Source organism: Hyperolius riggenbachi, chromosome 8, assembly GCF_040937935.1.
Source record: "Hyperolius riggenbachi isolate aHypRig1 chromosome 8, aHypRig1.pri, whole genome shotgun sequence".
In the NCBI taxonomy this organism is placed as follows: Eukaryota; Metazoa; Chordata; class Amphibia; order Anura; family Hyperoliidae; genus Hyperolius; species Hyperolius riggenbachi.
The window spans coordinates 284960510-284979659 of record NC_090653.1 but is presented as its reverse complement, the minus strand read 5'-3'; the positions used below and the strand labels follow the sequence as shown (position 1 = coordinate 284979659).

The 19150-nt window shown below is 44.0% G+C and overlaps 1 protein-coding gene across 10 annotated transcripts in view; it reads right to left on the bottom strand.

Moving 5' to 3' along the window:
* The window catches only part of BRD3 (bromodomain containing 3), an 86715-nt gene extending 69729 nt beyond the window's left edge, over window positions 1-16986 (bottom strand). For 4 of the 10 annotated variants that reach the window (XM_068249079.1, XM_068249080.1, XM_068249081.1 and 1 more), the window contains exon 1: window positions 16267-16403. The gene's annotated coding sequence lies outside the window, so the exon portion shown is untranslated. Of the gene's footprint in view, window positions 1-16089; window positions 16113-16266; window positions 16450-16961 lie in introns of those variants that run through there. The other 6 variants (XM_068249082.1, XM_068249084.1, XM_068249077.1 and 3 more) reach the window with 5 other exon arrangements.
* Window positions 16987-19150: the final 2164 nt, after the last annotated feature.

The window sequence follows — 19150 nt, the reverse complement described above, 5'->3', positions numbered from 1 at the left end:
GATGCCCCGGGTGAGTAAATGTCATTTTTTTTTCCCCTTAAGTATTCCTTTAAATACTTAACGCAGGAAGAAGTAAAGGCAAGACTAAATAAATTAAAAATAGACAAGGCACCTGGCCCGGATGGCATGCATCCTCGGGTCCTAAGAGAATTAAGTTCAGTTATAGCTAAGCCCCTTTATCTCATCTTTTGTGACTCTCTTGCAACTGGCAGAGTCCCAGTGGATTGGCGTACAGCCCACATTTTCCCATTATTTAAGAAGGGCAAAAAATCTGATCCCGGAAATTATAGACCTGTAAGCTTAACATCAGTTGTATGCAAACTATTTGAGGGGTTATTAAGAGATACTATACATGACTTCATAGTAGAAAATAATCTTATTTCTCAGCATCAACATGGGTTTACTAAAGACAGGTCCTGTTTGACTAACATGCTCAGATTTTATGAGGTAGTGAATGCTAATATGGATATTGGGAATGCTGTAGATGTGATATACTTGGACTTTGCAAAGGCCTTCGACACTGTTCCCCACAAAAGTCTGGTGCAAAAGTTGTTGATGCAAGGACTGGGGAAGAGTTTGTGTGCATGGATAGGGAACTGGCTAATGGACAGAAAACAAAGAGTTGTGGTCAATGGATCGTACTCTAAATGGGAGACTGTTAGCAGTGGGGTCCCACAGGGGTCTGTACTGGGTCCAGTGCTCTTCAATTTATTTATTAATGACCTAGTAGATGCAGTAGTGAGCAATGTTGCTATTTTTGCAGATGATACAAAATTGTGCAGAATCAGCAACTCTCAGGAAGATAGTGTCATATTGCAACAGGATCTGGATAGGATGGCTATATGGGCACATACATGGCAGATGAAATTCAATGTTGACAAATGTAAAGTCATGCATTTTGGTCGTACCAATGGTCTAGCACCATACAAAATAAATGGGAGACAGTTGGGGACATCAAACTTGGAGAAGGACTTAGAAGTACTCATCGACAACAAGTTAAATAATCGTACTCAATGCCAAGCCGCTGCAGCTAAAGCTAACAAAATTTTGGGATGCATTAAAAGGGAAATAAAAACTCGAGATGCTAGCATAATATTGCCCCTGTTTAACTCTCTAGTAAGGCCACATCTGGAATATGGAATTCAGTTCTGGGCACCACATTACAAAAAAGATATTGCAGTTTTAGGCTGCTTGCACACCAAGACGTTACAGGCGCACGTTAGTGCGCCTGTAACGCTCCCCCAACGCACAGCAATGTAACACAAGTGGGCTGTTCACACAGCCCACGTTGCGTTACATGTAACGCTGCACGTTCTGTGCAAAGTGCAGCATGCTACGGCGTTGGAGCGGCTATAGCCGCGTTAGACTGTTTGCACATGCGCAGTGGGGGGCGGAGGAGGCGGGGAGAGCCAGCTACAGTAGCCGCGCACATGGCTACTTAATATTCACTGCACTGGCGGGCGCTGATTGGCCGGCGGGACCACGTGATGCGGAGTGTCTCGCTCCGCATCACGTGGTCCCGCTGGCCAATCAGCGCCACTCTGGGAGATATTATGGGCATCGAGCAGCCTAACGCGGCTCACTCTACCGTCGGCTTTTGCAGCACCATACGTTGTGTTAGGTGCACGTTATGCGACCTTAACGTGCCACCTAACACAACGTCTTGGTGTGCAAGAAGCCTCAGAGCAGGTGCAGAGACGAGCTATAAAATTGATACGTGGGATGGAAGGTCTCGCTTACCAAGAAAGGTTAGATAAACTGGATTTATTTAGTCTAGAGAAAAGACGCCTTAGAGGGGATCTAATTAACATGTATAAATACATCAGAGGGCAATATAATAGCTTGGCGGATGAGCTTTTTGTCCCTATGCCTTCTCAAAGGACTAGAGGACATGATCTGCGCATGGAGGAAAAACGTTTTAGCCATTTATTTAGGAAAGGGTTCTTTACAGTAAGAGTGATTAAGATGTGGAATGCATTGCCACAGGAAGTCGTTATGGCAAACTCTATACCTGCATTTAAAGGGGGCTTAGATGCTTTCTTTGCGTTGAAAGACATCCATGGCTACAATTACTAGGTAATGCCTAATGATGTTGATCCAGGGATTTTATCTGATTGCCATCTGGAGTCAGGAAGGAATTTTTCCCTTTTGGGGCTAATTGGACCATGCCTTGTGGGGTTTTTTTCCGCCTTCCTCTGGATCAACAGGGGTATGTGGGGGACGGGCTGGAGTTGTACTTTGTACTGGTTGAACTCGATGGACGTATGTCTTTTTTCAACCAAAATAACTATGTAACTATGCAGGTGACCTGAATTACAAGGTCATATAACATGTAGGCAGCTCTCCTCGTGGCTCACAGAAAACTCCGAATCAAACACACATCAGATACACCCTCCGTGGCAATGGTCCCATACATGCCCAAGGAGGAAATGGAAACAATCTCTTATGGTGCCCATACATGGTACAATGTAAAAAAAAAAATTCAATTAGATAATTTAGATCGATTATAAAGATTTTTCCAAAATGTCCGATCAGATTTTTATTAAACAAAAAACCAAAACAAAAAAAAAACAAAAAACACAAAAACGGCATAATCTGTTTTTGTTGATCGAAAAAAAACCACATTCTTTTCTACTTTCAGTCGATTGTTTTGGTCGAAAAAAAAAAAAAAAAAAAAGGAAGATCGAACATTTTTATTGTACCGTGTATGGGCACCATAAGTGTAGCTTCCCATATAAATGAGGTTTATTCAATTATGGTTAATGAAATCCATCTAAAAACAAAGTATTAGACAACTCACATCAAGGGTCCATCTGACAGGGACTCTAACTATAACCAGTACGATAAGCAAGAATGCGACGGCGGTGTCTCCTTCCCACCCTACCGGTTTCACTTACAGCTTCATCGGGGGTCTTTAGATTGTAAGCTTGCAAGGGCAGGGCTCTCTCACCCTTTGTGTATTGGAACTTGTTACACATTTTATGTATATTACTTTTGTCACTGTAATTACCAACTCTGTATTTTGTATATTGGCGTCTTCCATTTGTCTGTATTATTTCGTACCCCATTTTTGTTTCTTACTTTTTACAGTTCTGCATAATATGTTGGTGCTATATAAAATAATAATAATAATAATAATAATAATAATAATAATAATAATAATAATAATATTATTAAGGGGTCCCTGTCTATTTCTATTGGGGACAGACTAACCAACAAGCTCATGGTGACCCAGAACTCATTGGAGTGTGTAAGGGACTACAATGGTCCTAAAAGCCCCCTTACTAAGATGTTAAGAAAAACAAAAGTTTGCTTTCCTAAAACAGAAAGAATTTGCGATAATTCAGGTTGGAGTGAGTTTGAGTTGTCTCCCAGAGCATCACTGCTGAATATATGCAAATTAACCATTGTACCCTTAGAAGCTAAACACCTCCAGAACCGCTGGAATGCAATGATGTGTCAGCTTGTTAATTTGTACAGAGCCATAATAATCCAACATGCATACAGACTGTTTCGGATTGGTTGATCCTCATCAGTGCATGGCATGGATTAATGTGGCTCTATGCAGTAGAGCTTGTAACACCGAGAGGGACAGACTAACCAGCAAGCTCATGGTGACCCAGAAGGGGGCTTTTAGGACCATTGTAGTCCCTTACACACTCCAATGAGTTCTGGGTCACCATGAGCTTGCTGGTTAGTCTGTACATCTCGGTGTTACAAGCCCTACTGCATAGAGCCAAATTAATCCATGCCATGCACTGATGAGGATCAAACAATCCTAAACAGTCTGTATGCATGTTGGATTATTATGGCTCTGTACAAATTAACAAGCTGACACATCATTGCATTTCAGCAGTTCTGGAGGTGTTTTTAGCTGCTAAGGGTACAATGGTTAATTTGCATATATTCAGCTGTGTTGCACTGGGAGACATCTCAAGCTCACTCCAACCTGAATTATCGCAAATTCTTTCTGTTTTAGGAAAGCAAACTTTTGTTATTTCTATTGGAACATGATAAAGTTCATAAAAGTGTTAACAATCTCATGAAATGTCAGTGAACAGATCTACATTCTAGATAGAAGATGAAGCAGTTAAGCGATTTCCCCCCCATTTCTGATTTAAATTTCTCAACAATCTCCAGCGGCTGCACAAACTAGACTGATTCCTGGGGGAGATCTGCTATGAATTGTTCCCTGTGTAGTCTGGGATCCCCCAGAGGCATCAGGCAGGCTGAAACCACAGAGAAGCCCGCCCCATGTCAGAGTGACACATTCCTGGACACTGGGGTCACCAGGGAAGGTCATAGCTCACCACTGAGGTGGCTGCACATCTGCAGAACTCTATAATGGCTTTCTCACTCCCTGGTGGAGAACCGGAAACCACACAAATGCCATAGAAAGGCTCGGTGTGGAACATTATATTGCATGTACACAGCCAACATCATCCGGCCATAGACCAGGGAGCAACAGTATTTTCCAGGGCTGTGGAGTCGGTACTAAAATCTTCCAACACGACTCCAACTCCGGGAGCCCAAAATTGTCCCGACTCCAACTCCTCGACTCCGACTCCACAGCCCTGGTATTCTCCCCAGAATTTTTTTCCAGCCGGGTGGCATGGAAAAGTAGCCGGGAGGAGCACGATGAGAGAATGCAGGGCTGGTGCAACTCTGCTTACAGCATAGGAGGATGAGGAGGACAGCCAGTGGCAGCCGGGTGCTCACCAAAATTAGCCGGGTGGAGCACCCGCCTAAAAGGATCTGAGGAGAACACTGAGCAATGAGCCAACCCAACTGCTAGAGGACATTTCAGTGTGGAACACTACATTGTGTATACATCATCATCATAATCCAGCCATATACCGGAGTCCAGTGAGAAATCAGCCAACACAACCACTAGACGACATCTCAGTGTGGAGCACTACATTGTACCCACCACCACCACCATCATCATGCCATTGACCAAGGAGAAAACGGCCTACACAACCGCTAGAGAACATTTCATGCGGAACACTACCTTGTATATACACAGCCAACTTCATAACCTGGCCATACACCAGGGAGCAATCAGCGAACACAACCACTAGAGGACATCCCAGTATGGAACACTACATTGTACCCACCATCATCATCATCATCATCATCATGCCATTGACCAGAGTCTAGGGAGAAAACGGCCTACACAACCGCTAGAGAACATTTCATGTGGAACACTACCTTGTATATACACAGCCAACTTCATAATCTGGCCAGACACCAGAGACCAGGGAGCAATCAGCGAACACAACCACTAGAGGACATCTCAGTATGGAACACTACAATGTACCCACCACCATCATCATCATGCCATTGACCAGAGTCTAGGGAGAAAATGGCCTACACAACCGCTAGAGGACATTTCATGTGGAACACTACTTTGTATATACACAGCCAACTTCATAACCTGGCCATACACCAGAGACCAGGGAGCAATCGGCCAACACAACCACTAGAGGACATCTCAGTATGGAACACTACATTGTATACAGTATAAACACACACACCAACACCAGCATCTGGCCATAGATTAAAGTCCAGGGAGAAATCGGCCATCACAACCGCTAGAGCAGGGCTTCCCAACCACGTCCTCAAGTACCACCAACAGTTTTTGCAGAAAACCACAAAGCCGCTGCAGGTGGTACTTGAGGACAGGTTTGAGAAGCACTGTGCTAGAGGACATCTCAGTGTGGAACACAACATTGTATATTCACACACAACATCAATGTCAAGAACAAATCAGCCAACACAACTATCGGAGAACATCTCGGTGTGGGACACTAGATAGATATACATATACACACCAGAGTCCAGGGAGTATTCAGCAAACACGACAGCTAGAATACATCTCGGTGTGGAATCCTACATGGTACGGCACTTCTATAGAGATTCTGTTCTATAGCAACACACACGCTAAATTGAGGTTATTTAAAAACAAACCATGAAACGATGTACAGTATACGTCAAGGGCAAACATCTTCAAACATTGGATAATTTCCCGAAGTGATGCGCCAGGCACATAGCTGAGAATGGCCGAGGTGCTTTGGTAATCATTTTATCTGCAGCTCTTATTTTGATAGTTGGGCGACCAAACGATGATCATTCATTTCGAGCTACTTCAATCTAGCATGCGCTTAGCTTAAAGGGATACAGTAGGGGTGTCGGGGGAAAATGAGCTGAACTTACCCGGGGCTTCTAATAGTCCCCCGCAGACATCCTGTGTTGGCGCAGCCACTCCCCAATGCTCCGGCCCCGCCTCCGGTTCACTTCTGGAATTTCTGACTTTAAAGTCAGAAAACCACTGCGCCTGCTTTGCCGTGTCCTCGCTCCCGCTGATGTCACCAGGAGTGTACTGCGCAGACACAGACCATACTGGGCCTGCGCTGTGCGCTCTTGATGACATCAGCGGGAGCGAGGACACAGCAACGCAGGCGCAGTGGTTTTCTGACTTTAAAGTCAGAAATTCCAGAAGTGAACTGGAGGCGGGTCCGGAGCATCGGTGAGCGGCTGCGCAAGCACAGGATGTCTGCAGGGGACCATTAGAAGCCCCGGGTAAGTTCAGCTCATTTTCCCCCAACCCCCCTGCAGTGTCCCTTTAAAGGAAACCTAAACTGAGAAGTATATGGGTTCTTCCTTTTAAGATAATACCAGTTGCCTGACTCTCCTGCTGATCCTATGTCTCTAATACTTTTAGCCACAGCCCCTGAACAGACATGCAGATCAGGTGCTCTGACTGAAGTCAGACTGGATTAGCTGCATGCTTGTTTCAGGTGTGTGATTCAGCCACTACTGCAGCAAAAGAGATCATCAGGACTGCCAGGCAACTAGTATTGTTTAAAAGGAAACATCCATATCCCTCTCACTTTAGGTTCCCTTTAAGGAGTCTTCTAGTTACACTTCAGTATCTACTTCACTCATCAGAACTGCTGTTAGAATGCTAAAATGTCTCAAATTGAAGTTTAGTTCATTTTTATTTGGGTTTACAATTGCACTTCTGATACCGAGAAAAGCCTGAGCGCTCTTTATCAGCCATCATTAAGGTGCATTGGCCCCTCAACTATCGGTATACATCTAGCTCTGGAATACTCATGCACAATCTAATGGTGCCCATACATGGTACAATCTTTTTTTTCAATAAGATAATTTTGTTCGATTATTCCATTAGATTAAAAAAAAAAAAAAAAAAAAAAGTTGTATTGGAGGTATCATACACGGACGTTCGATTTATCCGAAATTCTGAAAAAAAATAATCGAATATAAAGATTTTTCCAACATGTCCGATCGGACTTTAAAAAAAATAAATAAATAAAAATGAGATCATCATTTGTTTTTCTTGATAAAAAAAACAAAAAAAAAAATGATTTTCAACTTTCCATTCCATCGTTTTGGTTGAATAAACAGGAAAATCGAACATTTTTATTGTACAGTGCATGGGCACCATAAAACTGGCCATACACTTCCAGATTGCCACCATATGTGGCAAAAATGACGGATTCCTCTTTGATTGGAAATCGATCTAACCGCAGTGCTGTGCTGTTTGGAGCAGTATTTTCCTGAACGATTTTCCGATCGCTTCTGTACAAAAATCGATCAGAAAGATCGGAAATCAGATCAGGCCTGTCGGAAATAGCTTAACGCTATGGGCTGTCAATCCTGATTGACCATAATTCAGACAACCGAAATGTGCAGATGCCAGAGGAGAGTCTAGTACACGACATGGTACATCCTGTGGTCACCCCGGCAATACACTGCAGACCAGAAACGATTTACCCAATACAACAAATACCAACACTTACAAAGCAACAAAACGACAATCAGAAAAATACGACCGACCCCAGTTACTGCCTCACCAGCATAGTACAACAAAATGCAGAAGAGGCGAGGCAACTGAGGCAGGAGTCACACTTATTGAAAATCGCAGACGTTTTGTTGCAATGTGAAAACGCAAGTAATGCCTTTCTATAGGGACGATACATTTTTCAGGAGTCATGCTCAATTCTGTATAGCGGTAACAAAATTACACATTTTCCCACACAACGCATGCGGATGCCTCATACTTCACTGGCTACTGTAAAAGGTGGCCACTACCAATCCAATTACTAGAGAAAAATCGTTCCAGCGAACAGATAATTCTGATTGGAAGAAAAATCGTCCACCACACCATCAACGAACCAATCTTTGCTTCCTATCTATCACAACCAACAAGAAAATCCAAATTTTGGTTTAACCAAAATCCAATCGGGCGACTATTTTTATAATCGTTCGTAATCGATTGTGCCCATCGATGGAGTTTATTTACAACCAATCCGATGAGAATTTCTGATCACTCGAAGGATTTTTCGCTAGAAATTGGACTGTTAGTGGCCACTATTAGACAGGTACTGCCCTGGCAGGAATCGCATGCGGTTTTTCGCATTTGCACTCAAGGGGCTTTGCTTCACTTTTTTGTACATCGCCTGCGATTCCTATTGCTGACTGTCAGCTGAAGTGTGCAGAAAAACACAAAGAAATGTCCGCAGAAAACCGCTGCCATTTTCCGCAGACTCAAGTGTGATCTCAGCTAAAAAACACAATCAAAGCTGCATTCAACCACAAACGCATATCGTGCGGGGAAACGCTTGCGACAAATCGTCTGCATTTCCAGCAGACACAAGTATGATCCCTTCCCGATATGAAAACAGTTTTCTGCATACTATAAACGTGTTTAAAAGCATAACATCTGGCGTATAAGAGAGACAACTGGATTTGAGAGTGACGTGTATTGGCCAATCGACTGTATTGATCAATTTCAGGCAGATCAGAACAGTTTGATGGAACCCGACAAACCTATTGCTTGTCTAGAAAATCATTTACAGAAAGCCCCCTAAATCCAAATGACTCAAGTTACAGACGACTCATACATACAAGGCCGACATCAAGGACAAGATATACGGTACTGATTTCCTCACAACGTGTTACAGTATTGATTCAAAACTTTTCTTTTACAGTATTGCATAAACTTTTTTAAAGCGGAACTGACCTCAGAACTTCCTCTCTGTTCTAAAAGATAAGCATAATAACCTTTAAAGAAAAACTTTTTTGTTACAGCTGATACAGATCCTGCAATATATCTTCAGTTTGTCTACTTCCTGTTTTCATGGAAGGAGACGTAGAATTAAACATCCTAGGTTTACAAATCAGTTGCTCTGTCGAGGCATCCAGCTGACGCAGCTAAGGGATCAAATTACACTTGTGATTAGTCACAGATGAGATGGAACTACACAGGCAAAACTCTCTTAGTTCATACAGGGTGCAATTCTCTCTATTTACTTTCTGTCCTGTGGAAGAGTTCATGTCCATAAAAACACATAAAAAAAAAAAAATCAACCCAAAAATATTTACACTGTATGTACAAGTCCAGAAATGTCTGAAAGCAAAACATTTATCCACGTGTACTAGTATGTATGATACACGACTTGACTTACAAGTCAGATTGCCCAACACAACAGATCGAGTTTGATTGCTTTACTGTGTATCAAGCAAGGCAGTTTTCAAAAGTTGCAGATCTGTCACACCTGCCATACGCTTTCCAAAATGCGGTCTAGTGTTAAAGGGATACTGTAGGGGGGTCGGGGGAAAATAAGCTGAACTTACCCGGGGCTTCTAATTGTCCCCCGCAGACATCCTGTGTTGGCGCAGCCACTCACCGATGCTCCGGCCCCGCCTCCAGTTCACTTCTGGAATTTCTGACTTTAAAGTCAGAAAACCACTGTGTCTGCACGCCCGTGTCCTCGCTCCTGCTGATGTCACCAGGAGTGTACTGCGCAGATACAGACCATACTGGGCCTGCACTGTATGCTCCTGGTGACATCAGCGGGAGCGAGGACACGGGCGTGCAGACACAGTGGTTCTCTGACTTTAAAGTCTGAAATTCCAGAAGTGAACCGTAGGCGGGGCCGGAGCATCGGTGAGTGGCTGCGCCAACACAGGATGTCTGCGGGGGACCGTTAGAAGCCCCGGGTAAGTTCAACTCATTTTCCCCCAACCCCCTACAGTATCCCTTTAAGCAGCAAATTTGTGCAGCTTCCACATGGGTCAGATCAGAATATAACTACGACTGCTGAAAGCTCAGAACATTACAATTTTATGTAACTGTCCCATTTGGAGCAGTTTGAATTTACTAAAATAAATTATCGCTGTGGGTGCTGTACAGGAAAAACAATTTACTAATCTTCCAGCAACTTTTTTTTTCTGCTATGACCCAGGAAAAATTGCCAACATTTGCAAATGAAGAGCAAAAACTTTCTTAAAAATACTTTCAGCCATAGCCCCTGAACAAGCATGCAGCAGATCAGTTGTTTCTGAAATTATTGTCAGATCTGACAAGATTAGCCGCATGCTTGTTTCTGGTGGGATTCTGACACTACTGCAGCCAAATAGATCAGCAGGGCTGCCAGGCAACTGGTACAGTAGAATCTAGCTATAGCAAACTCAGTCCTCAGGTCCCAGCAAATGCATTTGTATAAATATACAATGTGTGACCAATTCTGATTTAGTAAACTACTCTTCCTTGGAGTTTAATATTAAGGCTGCTTACACACCAAGACGTTACAGGCGCACGTTAGTGCGCCTGTAACGCTCCCCCAACGCACAGCAATGTAACACAAGTGGGCTGTTCACACAGCCCACGTTGCGTTACATGTCACGCTGCACGTTCTCCGCAAAGTGCAGCATGCTACGGCGTTGGAGCGGCTATAGCCGCGTTAGACTGTTTGCACATGCGCAGTGGGGGGCGGAGAGGAGGCGGGGAGAGCCAGCTACAGTAGCCGCGCACATGGCTACTTAATATTCACTGCACTGGCGGCCGCTTATTGGCCGGCGGGACCACGTTATGCGGAGTGTCTCGCTCCGCATCACGTGGACCCGCTGGCCAATCAGCGCCACTCTGGGAGACATTATAGGAATCGAGCCGCCTAACGCGGCTCACTCTACCGTCGGCTCTTGCAGCACCATACGTTGTGTTAGGTGCACGTTATGCGACCTTAACGTGCCACCTAATGCAACGTCTTGGTGTGCAAGTAGCCTAAAGGGATTTTACTGTATTGTTTAAAAAGGAAATAAATATGGCAGCTTCCATATACCTCTCACCTCGGGTTCACTGTAAACCCCCAGGGTCATGATGCAGTACATGTACACCTGGGGCCATTTATTTGGGGTTCTGGGGATTTGGGGGGGGGGGGAAGATAGGGGTGGTTGAACTTATTACAAGCAATTACGGCAAGTTTTGAGACAAAAAAAACTATACCACATAAACACAAACCTGAATAAGTTAATTAAAAGCACGTAGGAAGTTTTGCAAAAGCGCAAACACATTTATGAATATAAATAAACAGCTATGAGATGATGTACACTAGACGCACTGCTTTTTATAAAGGGATACATGTACAATACTGGAAAGAAGTTATCAGAACTCTAACTTGTCAGTTTTCAAGTGGAAACTGAACTGAACCAGATCTTTGCAGCGGACTTAAGTCTGGTACACTCGATACAATTTTCTGACAGATTTACTGTCAGATCGATTATTTCCGTCAGGTCCAATCTGATTTCAAATCGATTTTCCTTTCGCTTCTATGAAAAATTGATCAGAAATCGTATCGGACCTGTTGGAAATAATCAGACTGTAAATCTGTCAGAAAATTGCATCGTGTGTAAACAAACAAACACAGAACACATATCGAGCTTTTCTCCTGGCGGACTCAAAGCGCCAGAGCTACAGCCACTAGGACGCACTCTATAGGCAGTAGCAGTGTTAGGAAGACTTGCCTAAGGTCTCCTACTGAATAGGTGCTGGCTTACTGAACAGTATAAAACGCAGAACAACAATGACCGAGTTCCCCACCGGTTTCATGAATTAATAAGCGTTCAAGGTAATTAATTCTCAGCCTCCCCAATATTAATCACCCCTTGCAAAGCTCCACTTCAGCCCGTAATAAATGCCACTTGGAGCAAGAAAAAATTGCCTAAACTCGTAATTCATGCTCTCTACCAATGAGAAACACTTCTAATACTATCTGCGTCCTGTTTCCTTGAGTATGTGTACTTTATTGCTACTACTGTATTGTAAAAGTTACAATAAAGCTTTAAATGTTAAAAAACAACAACAAAAAAAAACCACACACACACAAAAAACAATCTGCAGTGAAAAAAAACAAAAAACAGGGAAACCATTCCAAATACAACAAAACTATAAACACAGCCCTGATGTTTGTAAACAGCAGAATGCATATTTGTAAACAGAAGGTCCTGTACACAACAACAATAGAGAATGGAAACAAGAGCTCTACCTGCGACAGGAGCAGCCAGCTCAGAGCTAATGGAGGATGAATGATCCGTTCATGTACAGCACTCCCTGTAGATACACCTCTCATACGTTATACACAGGCCAGGCAGCCTCTAAAAGTAGCACTAGTAATCAAGGCAAAACTAGAAGATAGCAGCGCCATAAAACACACAATACAGTTACCACAGCAATATCTGCAGATACTGAAGCTGCCACGCAAATAATATCACACTCAGCCCCCTGCTGTGGAGTTATCTGCAGATGGAGGCTTCACAATTAGCAATAATAATTAGATCCCCCCCCCCCCCCCCCATACAAAGGTAACTGTCACAAGCAGAGATGTACTCCTAATGAGGAGAATGACGGTTGCAGTGAATAGAGTCCCCCTACCTGCCAGACCTGCACTCTCTCCAAGAATAAGAGAGTGTACGTCTGCAGGTAAGGAGACTAATGCTACGTACACACATGCGACAACGATCGTTCGTTGTCAACGACGAACGATCTTTTAATTGACAAAAGAACGACCGAAGTAAAGTTAGTTGTAAAAAGTGTGTAACGATCACATCGTTAGAACGAACGTTACACCACGTAAAAGCACTTAATGCGCCTGCGCATAAAATTGTAAAGTTCCTTGGAGAAAAAGTGAAATACGCATGTCCAGCCTGGTACGAACGATCGTTTCCAACGATGTACCACTTTTGCTAACGATCGTCGGTGGTAAAAATCCGCCAAGACAGAACTTTGTTTTGTAGCGATTTGCCTCGTTCGTCGTTTGCCTTAATAGTCGTTGGTTCGTTTTTTGTAACGATCGTCGTTGGTAAAGATCGGGGAACGATCGTTACAAACGACTATAGTCGCATGTGTGTACGCACCTTAATGCTGGGAATACACCATGAGGTTTTCAGCAGATAGATGGCTTGATAGATCATTTCTGACGGATCCGATCACTTTTTTCCAGGACTCTGGAGTCGGTACAAAACTAATCCGACTCCCAACACCTCATTTTGTGAAACCTCCAACTCCGACTCCGGGTACCCAAAATGGCTCGGACTCTTAAAGGTGGCCACTAATGATCCAATATTTTTCATCCAATTCTACCAAATCTATGTAGTATAAGGGTAAATTGAGGGAATATATGGAGAGGATAATTTAGGCAGTTCCCTCATATTACATAGAATTGGTGAGATTGGTTGAAAAAAATTGGACCATTAGTCTAATTTTTACAAAAGCTAGGGATTGGTTCAAAAATCATCTGACTTCAGTTTACTAAAACCACCGACTCCGGGTACCCAAAACTGCTCCAACTCCTCGACTCCGACTCCACAGCCCAATTTTTTGGGATCAGTTTTCTCATAGAAGTAAATGGAAATCAGAAAAAAAAAAAAGATCGGAAAACTGATTGGAAAAACGAATGGTATATTCCCAGCATAACACAACAGTTTCACGGGGAGCCAGCATCAGCAGATACACACCCCCAACGTCTATAGACTGCAATTGAAATAAAGAGTCTAGTGAAAGTACACATACCTCTCTCCCTCCCGCTGTCACTGAGACACAGACATCTATTATATACATAGTAATACAGAGAGACTTGTATTACCACCCAAAGCCAACACACAGTCCTAATAAAATATCTCCCATTCTACTCCATCCAGGAGCAGTTGGTCACCTATGGATAGAATCCCCCCCCCCCCACACACACCTCAATACTTTAATAACACACAGACACCCCTCACACATGGACAGACACAACCATCCTACGTGTTCCCAGTGAGAATAAACATACCTCCTTCCCCAGCTATCCACCACAGACAGACGAAGAGGCACCTAGTCCCTTTATAGCAATACACAGAAACCCCCAAATCTACACCTCTACCCCGTTACTATTCTATTTATAGTAATACACTAGAGTCCCAAGCTCAAGTCTGGGCCGCAGTACTATCTGCATGAAGTTTGTGTGTCCTCCCTCTGTAAAGTGCTGCAGAAGATGTCAGTGCTATATAAATAGAAATTATTATGTTAGGACATTAGACAACGACTATGGTAAGATTAGATAATGAGCTCCGGAGGACAGTCAGTGACATGTCTATGTACTCTAAAGTGCTGCAGGAGATGTCAGGGCTATATAAATACATAATAATAATAATAATAATAATAATAATATGGTAGGACACTAGACTATGACTATGGTAGGATTAGAGTGTGAGCTCCTCTGTGGACAGTCAGTGACATGACTATGTACTCTGTAATGTGCTGCAGAAGCTGTCAGTGCTATATAAATACATAATAATAATATGGTAGGACATTAGACTATGACAGTGGTAGGATTAGATTGTGAGCTCCTCTGAGGACAGTCAGTGACATGACTATGTACTCTGTAAAGTGCTGCAGAAGATGTCAGTGCTATTAGGATATGACATTAGGATATGACTATGGTAGGATTAGATTGTGGGCTCCTCTCTGAGGCCAGTCAGAGCCAGGACTACGTACTCTGTAATGTGCTGCAGAAGATGTCAGTGCTATATAAATACATAATAACATGGTAGGACATTAGACTATGACTATGGTGGGATTAGATTGTGAGCTCCTCTGAGGGACAGTCAGTGACATGACTATGTACTCTGTAATGTGCTGCAGAAGATGTCAGTGCTATATAAATACATAATAATAATAATATGTTAGGACATTACACTATGAGTATGGTAGGATTAGATTGTGAGCTCCTCTGAGGACAGTCAGTGACATGACTACGTACTCTGTACAGCGCTGCAGAAGATGTCAGTGCTATATAAATACATAATAATAATATGGTAGGACATTACACTATGACTATGGTAGGATTAGAGTGTGAGCTCCTCTGAGGACAGTCAGTGACATGACTATGTACTCTGTAAAGTGCTGCAGAAGATGTCAGTGCTATGTAAATACATAATAATAGCATGGGAGGACATTACACTATGATTATGGTAGTATTAGACTGTAAGCACCTCTGAGGACAGTCAGGGACATGACTGTGTAAAGTGCTGCAGAAGATGTCAGGGATATATAAATGCATAATAATATGGTAGGACATTACCCTATGGTGGTAAGTAGATTGTGAGCTTCTCTGAGGACAGTAGTTGCAAGACTATGTACTCTGTAAAGTGCTGCAAAAGATTTCAGCAGATATCCTACAAATATGCGCATAATCCAGAGCCATACTAATAAATTGTTTGCCACCTTTTTCCCCTTCATGATAAGTTAGTCATCTATAAAAAAAAGGGGTCTTCCACATTAACAATACTCAAGAGTCCTACCACCTAAAAGTACCCCTTATGTCCCCAACAATAACACCTTCCTATGTTTCCAGGGGTAGCTGTCACATACAATCTATTACAGAGTGCCTACACAGCTCACCTACAGCCACAGGATCAAGCAAAAGGCTCCAAGAGACCAAAAAGCCCTCTTACTAGTACACATTCTATCAAGTGACCCATTCCTCTCCATAGACACCCCCATCATACAATCCCCTCCCTCTAGGTATGGTTGTCACCATCATACAGGTTTGGGGTCGCTAACTTTCTATGCCTGCTAATATACCCCCCCCTAATAAGCACCTGCTGACACACTTACCCTGCCCCCAATACCCCTCCCCCCCCTTCTAGTGTAAGGATATTACCCCTCCCCCGGGCCCCCCATACATCAGAAGCCCACCTGCAGAAACACTCTCCCCCTCCCCCATAGTAATAATTCCTCCCTACCTCCTACACATCAGTCGTATACACACAACCCCCCGCACACAGTGTATCAGTCCGGGCCGCCGCTTTGTTACATTGTATCCCCGGCCGCACAAAGGCCGGAGCGGCCGCTACCATGGCGGAGAGGGGGGGAGGAGCCCCCCCGGATCCCCGTAGCCTCCCCCTCCTCCATACACACACCGGGGGGTGACGGGGGTCAGAGAGGGGGCGGATTACTCTCCCCGGGGCTCCGCCGTCCCTCCAGCGCCTCTTCTTCTCCTCACCAGCAGAATAGAGCAGCTCCGACTCCGCGCTGCGCATGCGCACAGCCAGCAATGCCCGCCGGGTCTTGTAGTCCGCACTGGTGAATAGAGCGTAACCTCAGATTGGCGAGAAGACTACGAGTCCCAGCTGCCCCAGCGCGGCCTCCTCCCCCTCTCCCCCCCGTGTAATGGAGCGGCCGGGAGAGGACGCGGGGCGCTTTGTGAGCTGATCCGCTGGATTCGGGAGCTCTGCTGTCCTGAGAGAGGGATCCGGGGAACCGGCGGGCACCTCCCTGGAACGTGTGGCTCTGGGGGGGCAGGGGAGGGGCAGATCAGGCCGAAGAGGGGGAGGGTCCACTGACCCCTCCCCTCCTCCTTCCCTCCTACATGGTGACACTTCCCTCCATTCTGCCAAAGAGGGGGTGGGGAGAGCATTGTCACCAATCACTATAGGGGGTTATATATGTCACCCCTCTCATACGTGCTTCTGTACTCTCCACTACAGTGTGTCAGCCATCAACAGGGGGATATATAGAAAATATATATATATATACATATATATATAATGTATGTGTATATATATATATATATATATATATATATATATATATATATATATATATACACACTCACCTAAAGGAGTAATGCAATTATCTAATCAACCAATCGTAGGACAGTTGCTTCAATGCAGTTAGGGGTGTGGTCCTGGTCAAGACAATCTCCTGAACTCCAAACTGAATGTCAGAATGGGAAAGAAAGCCAGAAAATTTGTACTTACCTGTATAATTTTCCTTTCCTGATACTACTCCATGTCGGCATACTTCCTGGGTTAGCTCCACCCCCTTAACCCCTATAGGATCCATATAAATAAAGGTCACGACCCTATCACCCTATTCTTGTCACATAGGCCTCTATTCATAAAACCTTTGGGGTGAAAAAAATTTGTGGAGGGAAAATACCGCATCGGTATTTTAGACTTCTGGGTGGTCATTCATAAAAAATCTTGACAGCTGTGATAGCAGTGCGGAGATTTCCCGCTGTAGGCTGGCGGAAACACAGAAGCTGGCAGAGTCCCTCCGTGCGCTTCTCTCTCTGCTGCTGCTTGGGAGGTCTGTCCTATTCACTGCAATGTATTCCGCACGCTTCTCGCCACATTAGAGGAAGCGGTATTTCCCGTCCACATACCGCTTCCTCTAATCTTTATGAATGGACATTTCCTGATACCTCCATGTCTCCATACTTCCTGGGTTAGCTCCTCCCCTCTAACCCCTATAGGACCCATACCAAAACTATAAATAAAGGCTATGACCCAGTACACTCCATTCTCTTTTTCGTCCTCAGACACTATAGGATCCAGGTTATTGGTAGATATATTAGTTCATAATGTATTTATTATCTGTACTTTGTTGAATGTTTGATTATTAAGCACCTTACCCAGACTATGGCAGGGTTTTTTTAATGGAGTCGATTTTTTTTCCCCTGAGCAATATGAAATGTCTAGGATTACTAAATGTGTCCATAGAGGCTTCATATGGATCAACATGGCGTTTACCAGACTAAATGTCTGTTTGGATTACTGTGTGCCCGCTTTAGGGTGCGCTCGGCTTATCTAAGCTTTTCTTCCTCTCGGCTGGCTGCGCTGCTAGCGCTGTTGTGGCATAGCTGTATCTTGATGGAGTTGTTCAGCGGGCTTTGGCCGTTACGCTTCATCCTGCAGTTCGCCATGCGGGGCTGGCATCCGGAAGTGGCGCGTACGCATGCGCAGGACTGTGAGGTCGGCAGGTCGGAGTGCGGCGGCCATCTTTGTTGTGGGCAAGCGTGCCCTTCAGGCGTAATCGCGTGTGATCACGCGTATTCACGCAGCGTGAGCGCGGTACGTCACTATATTTAAGCAGAAAGTCTGGGCGAGCAGAGGGATAGGACGCTGAAGTGGTGGCTCCCGATCCTGCTGCCCAGAGAGATAATATTAAAGATGGAAGTTGTGTAAAGTGAGTAAAGATCATATCACAGGATGATATTGGAATGATTGTTTATGACAGTCTAGTAATGTAGGTTTATGTTTATTCCCCACAGTGAATCCTGCTGAAAATGTTGATCCGGGTCCCTCTGGGTAAGGTTCCTAATATTTTTAAAGGGACAGAAAAAAAAAAGTGTATTTAAAAAAAAAAATGCAGATTTTAATGATGCTATTTCTTGCATCTGCAACAAGCAATTAAATTATTGCTTACGTCTTGCAGAGCAACTAATGCAGAACGAGGAGATTCGAGGTCTAACAGACCACGCTCCAGAACCAGATCCAAATCAAGGCAAAAAAAGCATAAAGCGAAGAAGCATCGCAGATCTTCTAGATCTAGGTCAAGATCAAGATCACGTTCCAACAGAAGGAGGCATTCGTCTGGATCAAACAGGAGATATTACGATTCAAGAACTAGATCACGGTCTCCGACACATAGACGCTTGCCTGTGATGGATCAGTGCTGGGCTTGCCCGAAACCGGCAATGCCGGAAAAAACTATCTGCGAATCATGCTTTATTCAGCTGGCAAAAGCACAGGAGAATAAAACGGAGGATATATCAGAGGTCATTAGGAAAGTGGTCAGGGAAGTAGTGATGGCCCATACATCTACAGTCCAACCACTGGAGGAACAGGATCAAGATTTAGTGGTTACGGATGAGGATGAGTCTCCTTGTCTATTCGACTTTAAATTAACCACCCTGGCGTTCTGATTAAATCGCCAGGGTGGCTGCGGGAGGGTTTTTTTTAAATAAAAAAAAAAACTATTTCATGCAGCCAACTGAAAGTTGGCTGCATGAAAGCCCAC